Genomic DNA, 13023 nt, shown 5'->3' with positions numbered 1-13023 from the left:
TAATTATAGGCAAAACTGCCCTCTGGCTCAGGTCATTCAGAGAAAATTCCATGGCATGGAAACAAAACCCTATTTCTTTTCCAAGGATGGAGGTATTCTAAAAAATCTGCTTGTTCAATCTATTTTTTTCCTTTTTAAAAAGAAATTCTCTTGGCTGGTTTAGGTAACATGGTTTATTGAAAATAGAGGCTATTTATTTTGCCCTAAAATAGCCCCTTTCTTCTATGGAGCTCAAGATGATCACATGCTAGAGGAGGTGGGGCTCTTAGACCTGGATTGTGTCAGAGGTAGGGCAGGACAGTGGGACTGTCCTCAGCCTAAGAAGGAGAAACCACATGAACAATAGGACTAATCTGAGTTTTAAAATTTTTATCAATAAGTCAACCAATCTTGATATCTTACTCTATCAGTAAGACCCTATGCTAAAAGCTGTAAGTTACAGGCCGTGTCCTCAAGGAACATAAATTTAGCATAAATGCTCTCTTTTGAAGTAATTGCTGAGTGAAAGCTATGGCAGGGCCCCATAATTTGTGCTGTCAAGGTCCCATTGCAATCTCTGCGTGAAAGCCAAGGTTGATGCAAAGAGGTGAAAGCCCTTCAGTCAAACACAGCGCAGACTTTATTGCACAGGCAAGTGTGTTATCATATTTGGAATGCAACTGGCTTGGGATGGAGCTATCAAATGTCCGAATTCTCCAGTCCAAATAGTTTGGGTGGGATGGCTTTGATTCAAAAGGCTCTTTTGCTGATTTTAATTAGGTAGAAACACAATTGAAGATGAGTTATTAAGTGCTTGTTAACCAAGGAAGATGGCCCGAAGCGCCACTCAGTCCCCAAGAATTTCTCAAGTGCTCTTTTCTGGCTGTGAAATGGTCTTTCACATCCAGGAAAAATATGGAGGGCTTATTTAGGGAAAAGTATGCCTAGAAACTGTCAACTTTAGATCACTATAAAATGTATAGATATGAAAACAAATGGTCTTAATATGATTATATGCATTTTCTCTTTGGTATGTGCACGTCTAGATCTGTGTGTAATCAGGGGACCTCCACCTCCAAACCAGCCCTTCATTAGACTGTCATGAAGGATAAAACCTAGAAGGCGTAGGAGAGGAAGGGGATGAGTGGGTGGGGGCAGAGGAAGGGAGGGCAGGGAAGGCTTGTATGTGCTCATGCACACCAAGTTGGAGTATTACCTCTTGGCTATTCTCACTCCTTCCCTGTGTCTCACAACTTTTCCATGAGCATGAGTCATTTCTAGTTTCCCCAACACCTTATATCCTGGAGTAAGAAAGGGACAGCTGACAGCAGCATGAGCTAAGGCTCTGACAGTTGCTGCCTGTCCTCTCATCCAGCAAAATGATGGGGGAGCTCAAAGGGGAGAAGGGGAGATGGAGCAACAGGGATAGCCATGGACATTTGTTCGTGCATTTATCCATTTATTTAACCCAAGGCCCAGATCAAGCACTGTGTTAGGCTTTGGCAATCCAAAATCATTTTACCAATTTATGCATTCATTTATTCAACAAATATTGTATGTGTCCGACACTCTTTTAGGCACTAGAGTTTAGCAACGAACAAGACAGGACACACAGCTCCCATGGAGCTTGCCCAACAGAGCCTAGGGTGAGAGACAGACAAGCAAATAGGCTTGACACTCAGGAGGTGCACCTATCCAAACTTGAGGGTTAGGAGTAGCTTTGGGGGATGGATAAGAGCATTACCAGATGAGACCATCTTTCAGCTATGTCTTCAAACTGACCAGTAGACCCTAATGTATTTCTTCTGGAGCCTCACACATCATTTATTTTTTCCTTGCATAGGACATTTGGGGACTTCTTAGACCAAGATAATACTTTCCATTCTTTTTGCAATTTGATAATAATATTGTCACATGCTTTCTAAAAATAAAATCTCTGGTATATACCCAGATGTATGACATCATTCTTTTTGAAATTGGGGAATAATTTTGGAAGAAATGGACCAGATAATGTAGAGAAGATTCCAGTCACTTTATGACCTGTGATAATCATTCTTCATTAAATTGCCTCCAGGGACCAGATGCTATTGGGGAGGTGGGGATAGAGGAACATTTGTGCACCATGGTGCGTGTGAAACTTGGCATGACCTCTCTGGAAAATAATCTCACAGTAATGGGGCAAATTAGGGCATTCCATTCCTGAGTAGTAGTCCCAGGTAAATTTTCACAAGTGTCAATAAAGAGAAATATGCGAGGATGTTCATTACAGTGCTATTTGAGGTCGAAGGTTGGTTGAGGCAATCACCAGTCAGGAAACATGTGTTGAATATATGTCATGAAATGCTATGTAGCTGGTAGAAGCAACAGGCGAGATACTAAGCATCAGAGGCTGAGTGACAACTTATAAGAAATATTATGAGATATATAATATAATACCACTCAAATCAATTAAAGGACATATATAGAAAAGCAGCTTATGACTCTTAAAAGCCCATATACAAACAAGAGAATTTGTGTTAAACATTACAATGATTTCCCGGTGTCGGTAGGGAAAAAGAAGGGAATGGAAGCAAAGAGAGGACAAAGGGACAAAGGAAGGCTACTCCAAGGAGTAGCCTTCCTTGGACTAGTGTAGATAACATGCCATGAACTTCACTGTGATTAATTATTATTTCTAAGATTAAGTAACATCTCTTGAAAAAGAACAATGAAAAGAAGGAAGGGAGGAAGGGAGGGGACAGAGAAATGAAAGAGTGTGTGGAGGTAGACTAAAGTAGGAAGTGTGGACAGGAAGGAAGGAAGACAGAACCATGCTGTAACCTCCCTCCACTTGCTCTCCTAGGATGGAAGCTCCCTCCCCAATTCCCACCAGCCCAAAGAGCCTGGCAGGAGAGAGGATAGCTAAAACTCACCAACTCGAGGAGGCAGTTAAGATTTATAAGGCAGAGCAGGAAGCTTGGGGTTTAGTAATGCCTAACAAGGTAAAGAAGAAACTTGGGGGAACAAGGAGGTATGGTACTGACGATGGGGAGCAGGGGGTATGACAGAGAGGCATAGGTGAGGAAGGGAAACGGGATCCTTGTGGGGTCCATCTGCCCACCCCTCCTGGAGAAAAGCCTGGCCTGGTGAGAAGGGCAGCCACCTGACCACAAGTCCAGGTGAATAATTGTACCTTTTCTGGTCCTCATATTGTCCCAGCACTAGCTCAACAGAGCGAGGCCACCCCAACCCCCAAGATGTCTAGGCAGCTAGGGAAGGGACATCCATGGGAGGGAGGAGAGTCCCTCAAGCCCAGTGTCAGATGAAAGTGACACCCAAGTGTTACCTGGGCCCTGAAAAGGGGAGGAGCACACAGCTACTCATACAGCAACACCTACCACATATAGCAACACCTCGGGATCAGTCCTATGTCAAGGTCGTATTATTTGACATTTTATAGGAAATCATAGAATCACTGAAGGGTGCTTAGTGGTCATGTCTGATGTTTTCTAACCGAGAAAGCTGAGGATGAATAGGTTCAAAAACTCCAACTTCTGCCTTTCTACAATAGCCCTTTCTAGATCTGAAAGTGGAATATTCTTATTATGGAAGTCAGTGCAGGGCAGGGGGAGGGCAGGCATTCCAACCTGAAGAGAGTAGGCAATAGGAAAAGGAAAATGCCTTCGCTTCCAAGATTCTGTTTGGAGATAATTATTTGTATTACTTTAAAAAGGGCAGAGACTAAAAATACTTGACATATCAACATAGTCAATCTTAAACTGATTATTTTTCAGGGTTTTCCGTACAACACCGAGAATGAATTAAATTTCCATCCCTGAAAACATCTGACAGAAGAAATTTAGACCTTACATATCATATAATGAAAAAGAACCTGAGCACGACATTTGCTCATTTTTCCTGCAGAAGGAGGAGAAAAAAACTTTTCTTGAGAAATATTCCTTGAGATCTTTGAATTTCAACATCTGTTGGGCAGCTCATTTTCATAATTGGAAAAGTTTTTTTGTCCTTTTACTCGCCCATCCCACCTCTCTCTCTTTCTGCTCTTTTATTTCCACAAGAGTGGAATAATTAGCTCCTAGAAGAGCTAACAAAATACATTCAATCCTACCTGTTTTACTTTCCTATTTATGGATTCATTCCTTCCTCTCCTAGCAAGCTCAGTAAAACATTTGTTTTTAATAAGTAAAATACTTGTTTAAATCAATTTAACCTTTTATTTTTCTTTTTAACCCAAACTTGCAAGTTCATTTTTGGCATTTGCTTCTAGTTGAGTCTGTGTATTTATTATCATCTCAGATTAATAGCTTTTTAATTAGAAGTTATTAATATAAAATGCAATATTTATCCTCTCATCCAAGAAAAGAGAAAGAAAAACTCATATATTTTATTAGTACTTTTTGGCCCTCTGCCATTTGGTAGCTAAAATAAATAAATAAATAAATAAATAAATGTATATGTTAGAGTAAACACATGTTTGTTACATTACATTCTGGAGTATACCATCTGTATTTGTCTGTGTACTCAAGAAAATTATATATTGTTCACCTGGGTAGCAATTTGTGTCCTGGCAGATCTTTATTTGCTCTCAGGGGAACCTATTTAATATAATTACGTTTAATTGATATTTGTGATGGTGGATTAAGGAGAAAGGAACCGTCATTTAATATGCTTGGATTTTATGGGTCTTGTGTTTCTTGGCTTGGTTTTCAAAATACATGGAACCACATTTTTTAAAGCTAGGTACTTGGATAAATTCAGTCCTTTATTAAAATAGTACACCAAAGGGGTAGAGTTTAAAACGATCTCACATCTTTCTGCTAAAAATGAGGAAGAAAGAATTAAATCTTCATTCTCCCAATTTTTTTTTATAATTGTGCTGTCTAAAGGTTTATATGATTCAAATATGTTGTCCGTGATTCAGCTGATAATTTGGCTCCTTTCCAACCCCATAGAAAAGGAACAGTTAGCTGCTGGAAGAGTTAGCACACTGACTTTTCTACCTTTCTCCCACTCTCAGCTGTGAATTTGGTTTTCTTCTTAAGTCAAATGTCGTAGAACTTTCCTTTCTCTGTTTGCCTTCAATGTACCACAGATGATCTATTTAACTGATGGCTCTAAGCAGGCTTCGGGGCACTGTATCACTCAAATCTGGCAAAATGGTATCTCAGGATTATATTGCGGTTTAGCTCATAAGGTGGTTTATTGATTTTTAACTCCCTTCTTAAATATAAGCATTCCTAGTGAGCAATGCAGCCACCAGTTGAATAAACAATTTAGTTATGTATAAAAAGATAATTGAGGCTAGTTAATGTTGACACATGAGAGTTGTCATGACTTTAAGTTAATATACTCAGAGCTGACGACAGAATCAGGCTAGGTCAACAGCTGGAAAGATGCACATATTTATGTCTAAGCATATTAATTTTACTTGTAATGGGAAAAATAATTATTAAATGAGATTCCATGAGACACAAATGTTTTTTCTGACTTTGAAGAAAAAACTGCCCTATATAAAGGATAAGGTCACATATAAATGACAAGTTTCTAGGTAAAGGCAGAATATTTCAACATGAAGCGAGCAAGTAATTTGCCTAGGCCTGTTCTTCTGTAAGAACACTGACTGATTATCAGGGCCGTTCCCCTAAAAAGAACACCCAGTGGATCTCTCTCTTTGTTTCTTCCTCTGTACCCACCGAAATGCGTGAGAGAATCCTAACATCTCAAAGGCAATAATGGGACTCCATCCATCATTCTGGTCCTAAAATTCTATTTGCCAAAAAGAGAACACAACGAGTTCATAGGCTGAGTAATTCGAACCCTGGTGGCTGGGAGACCGCATCGGTCCTCCCATGCATGGAGAGGGATGCTGGGAGTTAGGGGATGTGAATTTCTGACTTTTGGTCACTCTGGACTTCTGGCCCCATCTTCATAGAAGGAGGGGATGGACAGAGGATTCCTGTAAACCCTTCTGGCTCTAAGTTTACTAGGGACCTTACTTTTTAACCTTTTTATTTGCCATGTATACAGATCCCTCATTCTAACACAGTTTCTACATGTAAACTAATGATTATCCTATTTCTGAGAGAGGACTTCTAGAACAATTCCTTATTAATACTTGTTCTTGAGGAACAGCCAGAATTTCCCCAGCTGAGGTCTATACAAAACATGCACATCATTAAATATTAAATTATCCAACCCTTCCCTACCACCCAGCACCTATTTTCCCAGATGAAGAAACTGAGGCCCAGAGAGGTCAAATGACTTGCTCAAAGGCTCACATTTGTCAGGAACTAGTCCCACCATCCCAGGCAAGAGGCTTTCTGGCAACCAGCTGTGCCATAACTACTCAATTACTCAATATTGGACAATTTCACTTGGCAAACTAGTAATCCTGAAAGCTGAATAATAAATTGACTCCTGACATTGTTTTTGAGTTGTTGGATGTTTCAAGCTCTCTTGAGCATTTTTGTGGGTTGAGAGGGGGAACAAGGAGGGAGAGGATGGCGAGAGACAGATGAACAGACAGAGAAATTTGTTTCCACTGGAGAAGGTGGAAGAAGATTCCTCTTCCTTGGGTAGAAATAACCTTGTCTTTAGGGACTTGAGAATATATTTCCTGTTCCCCACCTCCCCCCCTACTTTCCAGGGCTTGTTCCTTCCCTAAGAAATCAACAACCAGAAGAGTAGGGCAATGTCAAACTGTTACTTAAAATTCCCAGGTGGGAAGACTTGTTCCCCGCAACTTTAGTGTGAGGTAGGTTTCTGTAAGAAATTCCTGGGCTGCCATGTCATTTTGTATTAAACCATCAGTTTGTTGGCTTGAGATGACAGCACAAAACACATCCAAATAATTTTTCTGTCAAGTTTGTTCAGAGAGAAAGCAGGGCTGAAATACGGGAAAGTGAGTTTGAGAAAGACGGAGTTCTTTCTCATGAACGGAATGGGACATTCTCTCCCTGTTTTTAATTTAAGGTTCTGAAACCATGGCTCTTCACTCTGGAAACTGATACATGTCCAGGCTTGAAATTATCCTGTTTAACATAAATAAAGGTGATAGAGTGACAAGGTTGTATTCAGTAAAATGTATCAAAAGCCAAGGGGCTTATAGGCAAGAGAGAAAAATCACCCGAACTTGACAAAATGCAATTTTGGATGAAGGCTGTCCTTTCTTTGGTATGAACATAGATTAGCTTCTGTTCTCCTCACCCTCAATAACCTGAGTTGGGATCACCTGATCACCTATTAAAAGGGCACAACTAGAGATAGAAACAATGCTAGAATAATTTTGAGGATCACTGAAAGTTCCTTCCCTGGTTGAGAAATTTGGACAGATCCTGACAGTTCATCCACAAAAATGGAAATCAAAACAGCATGCTGATCACGGAGCATTGTTGGAGAACTAAATATATTTAGGTGGAAAATACGGAATTTGAAGTCCTTCTTCTGCCTTTTTAGGGGTCACGTGATCTTGAAGGAGTTACCATTGTGAAAATGATAATTATTCATAGCATGTTTTCCATGTGTCAGAAACTGAACTACACTTTTTGTGTATATTATATAATTTAATCCCTAAACTAGACACAAGAAGTAGGTATTATTAACCCCTATATCATGGATGTGTAACCTGGGCCCAAGTTCACCTGTCTATGAAGTAACAGATGAAGATTTAAAGCCAAGTGCATCTGATGTCAAGACCGATTCTCTTAACTAGCCACTGCTCTCTATGTAAAAAACTTCTTTGTAAGATGCTGGCTATTATATAAATTAGTGGTTCTTGTAACTCAGTTACCGTCATCTTGTAAGGTAACTTCAGTTACTTTAAGCAGTGTTCTCAGGCTGCAAGCCCCATTTATTCGGCAACAAGCAATTTTCGGTGATAGCAGCTACCATCTACTGAGTTCCTGTTCTGTGCCGGGCCCTGCTCTAAGCACCCGAGATGTTCTGACATCTCTAATCCCCACAACACCTTTGTGAAGTATGTGCGATTAGTATCCCCATTTCACAGACACGCAAACCAGGACACTGAGATCTTTAGTAATTTTCCCCCAAGTCTCACAGCTGGTACGTGATAGAACTGGGATTTAAACCCAGGCAGGTTGGGTTTGAAGTGTGGGTCTAAATCTTGTGAGAGGGAGTTCACAAAACGTGGTCTTGCTTACCTGTCTGGGGAACCAGAGTGCTTACTGAGGCTGCAGGCTGATGAGTGGGGGCTCTTCTATAGAGATTTGTCCAGGACATCTAGCCACAGGGACAGTTGTTTTCTCCCCCATAGTCTCCTGAGGGTTCCCAATCTTCATGAACCAACAGATCCTTACCAAAAAACCCCTTAGTCACAGTCTGCCCCAAGCAGGGCCACACTGTTCAGGCCTGCATTCCTGGCCTGGTCATGGCCTTGACAAGCTGGAGGCTTGTAGTATGAAGGACAAGACAGAAGGGAGACCAGGAGGAGGTAAACCCAGTTCATAAGACCTGTGGTTGGTTTCCACCAAAAAATCTTCTGGAGAATCCCTGCTCTGGTCTCCATTAATGTCCTTGGAACTTCTCTGCGATGCACAAGTTAGGGGCTCCCAAACTCTAGAAACAAAGCTGTGTTACATAAGAGTCAGGGCTCTTAATGATAAACACGAGAAGTTTTCTATGTTAGACTCTCTTATGCCCCAGATGAACTTCTCAGAGGCCTACTGAGTAGTTCACAGAATGGTAGGAAGGCCAGCAAAACCAACTCAGAACTGGAAGAGGAAGCAAGAAGGGCTGGTCCTTGGCTTCAGCCACCGCCTGTGGACGCTGCCCTGTGGATGGGCTGGACCCGGAGGCCAAGGCCCCAACAGAACCTTGCAGTTGCCTTTGTGTTTTTTGTCACTGACCTCAGAGTTAAAGTCAGGCCACAATAAGTCATTGGTGTATGTTCAAATCCCAGAGAGCAGAACTGGCCAGAGGTGAGGAAGAGTGAAGACTGGCCTTTTCAGCCTCCAATTCGGAATCGAAAAAGCGTTCCAACTCGCCACCATGTGATTACTGATCAATTTATTAGGAACCGAACTTGACACACGTAATCCTGAGTAAAGTCTATTGGATCAATATCCCCGTTTCACAACTGTGGTGACTGGAACTAGGGAAGGTTAGTAACAGAAACCACTTCATACAGTATCTAACATCAGAATCGGCTTGAGCAAGTTGCTTCTCAGCCCGAGGCGTGCCGGCTAAGGCCAGAGGGAACCTCAGTTCTTCTCCCGGTAGAACTAAGGACTGAACAGTCTCCTGCAAAGCACTCTGGCATGGTCGCCATTCTGACCGGAGCAAAGCCAGAGGTGTCTAAAGGGGAAAGCGGGTAACATGAAGTGTAGTCTATAAAATGCACAATTTATTTCTCTATATTCATTTGCATCTGGTATGCACACAGCTGTTAAGTATACTCCCAGAGAACAGAAACATTATCCATTTCCATAATTTTTGAATTATAGAAATATTTAGTAAGACTGAACATACAGCAAGCTTTTATAGGCCGTAAGAGTGATTGAAAGGCCCTGACAACTTCTCACAGCTCGCAGTCATGGGAAACATCTGTGCTGATCTCCTTGCGGGAGCAAAAACGTGAGAACGTTGTGGGGACTGGAGGGAGCTGCTTTCTGTGAGATTTTGGAAAGCTCTGACACCGGAGAGACTAAGTGGGAAGACTTCCCGTTTAAGCCAGGTCACGGGCAGGCCCTGGTGTGGTGCAGGTGGAACTGACAACACTTTCTCATCAGATCCCATCTGACAGGGCCGACCTGACAGAGGCCCGCAGAACGTCTTCCCTGAACAGGACCAGACTGGGGCGTTTGCCAAGATTCACATCTCAGGAATGTGACTATTTCTTTTTTTTTTTTTTTTTTCAGCAAGCTTTCTGTGCTGTGTCACATTTATGAAAAGTTACACATTACACATTTTTCTAATTTGTTTTCTTTGTCAAAAGAAAGGCAAAAGGACCAAGAGAGAAACCACGTGGTCCAGTCAGAAGCCAGAAGACACGCTGAAGAGCTTACCCACCACTGACTAGCTGTGTCGATTTTGGGTGTAGACTTACTTAATGCTTCTGGGTCTTAGATCCTTGCCTACATCACAAGATTAAGTGAGATAAATTTTTTGAAAACTGCCCCACGTAACTTAACTTAGTCAATGGTGAGGTGTCATTCATAAGCAGAAGTGTGCCTAATTCCAACCGTGCTATAATTTGACACACGTTTCTTCTAAAATTCAAGTTAAGTACTCAATAAACATGTACAAAGCACACAATAGATCAATGTATGTACCAAAATGGTAGGAAAATATGGGGCATTTCTAGGAAAGATGATGGAATGAACCACATGAAATTTTGTTCCTCCTAAAACCCAAATAAAACAATAGTGAAAGAAATTGCTAAAGGCATAAACATTTGAGGAAAGGACTACAGCCCTTATGACAACAACCCAACTCATGAGGTTGAAAAGCAGTTGAAGGAGTGGTAAGGGATTTTTTTTTTAAGTGAATAATAGTAGGTAACAAGGGAACCCACAAAACCCCTGCTTCAGAGTCCTCTAGAGCCTTAGGAACTGATAGCTCCTGGTACCCCTGGAAGCAGGGGGCGAGATGCATCTTAGATAAGGAAGATTGGTGGAAAGTCTGTTTGAATAACAGTTGGCTCCCAAGTCTCTTCTCCCGCTGCTCTCAGCCTGGACACTGCCCTCCTGCCTAAACTAAGAAGGGAGATCTCTGAGGAGGGAAGACAGAGGGCATCTGACACAATGGAGGAGTTAAAGAATCTCTGTATGCTGGAGAGGGAGGACCCAGACCTCTTCCTCCATTGGGCTCGAAGATCACTGGGCAGCCAGATCCTGGCCACTCTGAAGGAGTTAGGATAAGTGTTTTAACCCGACTCTGACCAGCCCAAGACATAAAACTTCAAGATACGGACTTGGGAGGTTCTTCATAAATGTCCCAGACATATTCATTTAACCATTATGTACTGAAGATCTATTATGCGTTAGACAATTTTCTAAGTCCAAAGATTCAGCAGAAAAAAAAAAAAAGAAAGAAATCTTTGCCTCATAAAGCCCAAATTTGAGACAAGTGAAGGAGATAATGCAAAAAAGTAAATGAGTAAAATATATAGTATATTAGATGATGTTAATTACCATGGAGAAAAATAAATTAGGGAAAGGAGACGGCATGTGTCTGGAGATGATTATAAACCAGGCAGTGAGAGGAGGGCTCATTGAGAAGGGGAAGACCAAGTAAAGGCCTGGAGTTGTTAAGGGAGTGGGTCTGGGAGTTCACAGGGGAAGAGCTGCCCAGGACCATGGCCCTGGTGTCTGGCATGGTGTCTGAAGGGCCAGAGGCCAAGGTGGCTGGAGAGGCCTGAGTGTGAGGTCAAGGAAGCTGTGAAGTCATAGGGGCCAAGGGGTCATGGTTGGCTGAATAATGGCCTCCAAAGGTTTCCACATCCTAGTCCCCAGAACTTGATGTTACCTTATGTGACCAAGGGGCTTTGTAGATGTGATTAAGCTAAGGATCTTGAGTTGGGGAGATTACTCTAGAATTATCCAGGTGGACCCAATACAATCACAAGGATCCTTATAAATGAAAGAGGGAGGCAGGAGAGTCAGAGGCAGAGAAGGAGATGGGAAGATGAAAGCAGAGCTGGCAAGAGGAGTGATTTCAGGAAGGGGCCAAGGGCCAAGGAATGCAGGCAGTTTCTAGAAGCTGGAGAAAGCAAGGAAATAGATTCTCCCTTAGAACCTTCAGAAGGAATGCAGCCCTGCTGACACCTTGATTTTATGAGTTCTGAACTCCAGAGCTGTAAAACCATAAATGTGTGTTGTTTTAAGCCACTAAGTTTGTAATAATTTGTTACAGAAGCCAAAAGAAACTAGTACAGGAGGAAAGAAGATCCAGCGTCGTCATTTATTTCATAAAATAAGAACTGTAAAAAAACAAATTGACCTTAATTTTAGGGCAAGTAGGAAAAAAAAGCCCATCATCAAACTCCTCTGAAGTGTAATTTATTGTCTTGGATATGATAGCCTTAAAATATTAGTTAGTATAAAGAAATTTAAAGCTCTTGAGTAATGTTTTCACGTTTTCTCTATAATGCATAAAAATCTGTTCTCCCCCTAAGCATCAGCCAAATATGATGGGAAAATTTAAATTACTTACCCTTCCAATGTTTTCTCTTGTGCTTCCATTTCTTAGAGCTGATGGGGATGGTATGTGCTTCTGCTCAGAGGGATTTTTATGGTGCTCAGTGGAGATCACTGAAGCCCAGAGCCATAGACACCTATTGAAGTGGTAACACCTGAGGTTTGTAGAAAGGGTGAGGGGAAGGTAGTCGTGGCTGGGAAGGCTTCTGGGGATGCCCACCTAGGGTAGAAATTTCTGCAGAGTGAACAAGAGAGAGAGAGCCGTGAGAGAGAACCCCCTCACCTGGCCAAGAGTGCAATCACCTCCATGAAGTTACCTCAGGAGAAAGCAAGAGCTACAAGAACAGTGATTTACAAGAAATAAAAGACCACTGTGTCTTTTTACAACCAGACCAACACTGCTGGCCTTGCTTTACATGACTTCCAGGAAACAAACAGCTGTTGCATTTCCGGCCCTGTGGTGGAGATGGAGTGAGATCACCTCAGCTTTGGTAGGAGATGGAGGCCAGTGTGTTGACCTGAAGGCAAAAGCTGGTCTGGAGGCAGGGAGAAAAGTGTCTTCCTAGGGATAAGGAAGGGGATGGGGGTGGGGTGTAGCATGTGTGGGCAGTGCTTTGGAGCCAAAGGATACCAGTAGAGAGGGACACTGGTTGCTGTTAGATGATGCTGAGAGGACCCTTGTTGGCCCATGGAATAGACGTGGGGAGAGGAACATCTCAGAAGTCACTGGAGCAGGAATGCCTGACAGACAGAAGAGCAGTAGATCTCACTGGCAGCTTCATGGAGATGTAGGTAGCAATGGCTTAAGGTTCACACCTTTTCCCCCTATTCCAGGCTCCATGAAAGCTTTTGGGAATCTCATAGCCTGCTAAGGAAGTGAGCTTGTAAC

This window comes from Martes martes, assembly GCF_963455335.1.
Source record: "Martes martes genome assembly, chromosome: 2".
Lineage (NCBI taxonomy): Eukaryota > Metazoa > Chordata > Mammalia > Carnivora > Mustelidae > Martes > Martes martes.
Note: the sequence above shows the minus strand (reverse complement) of the source record.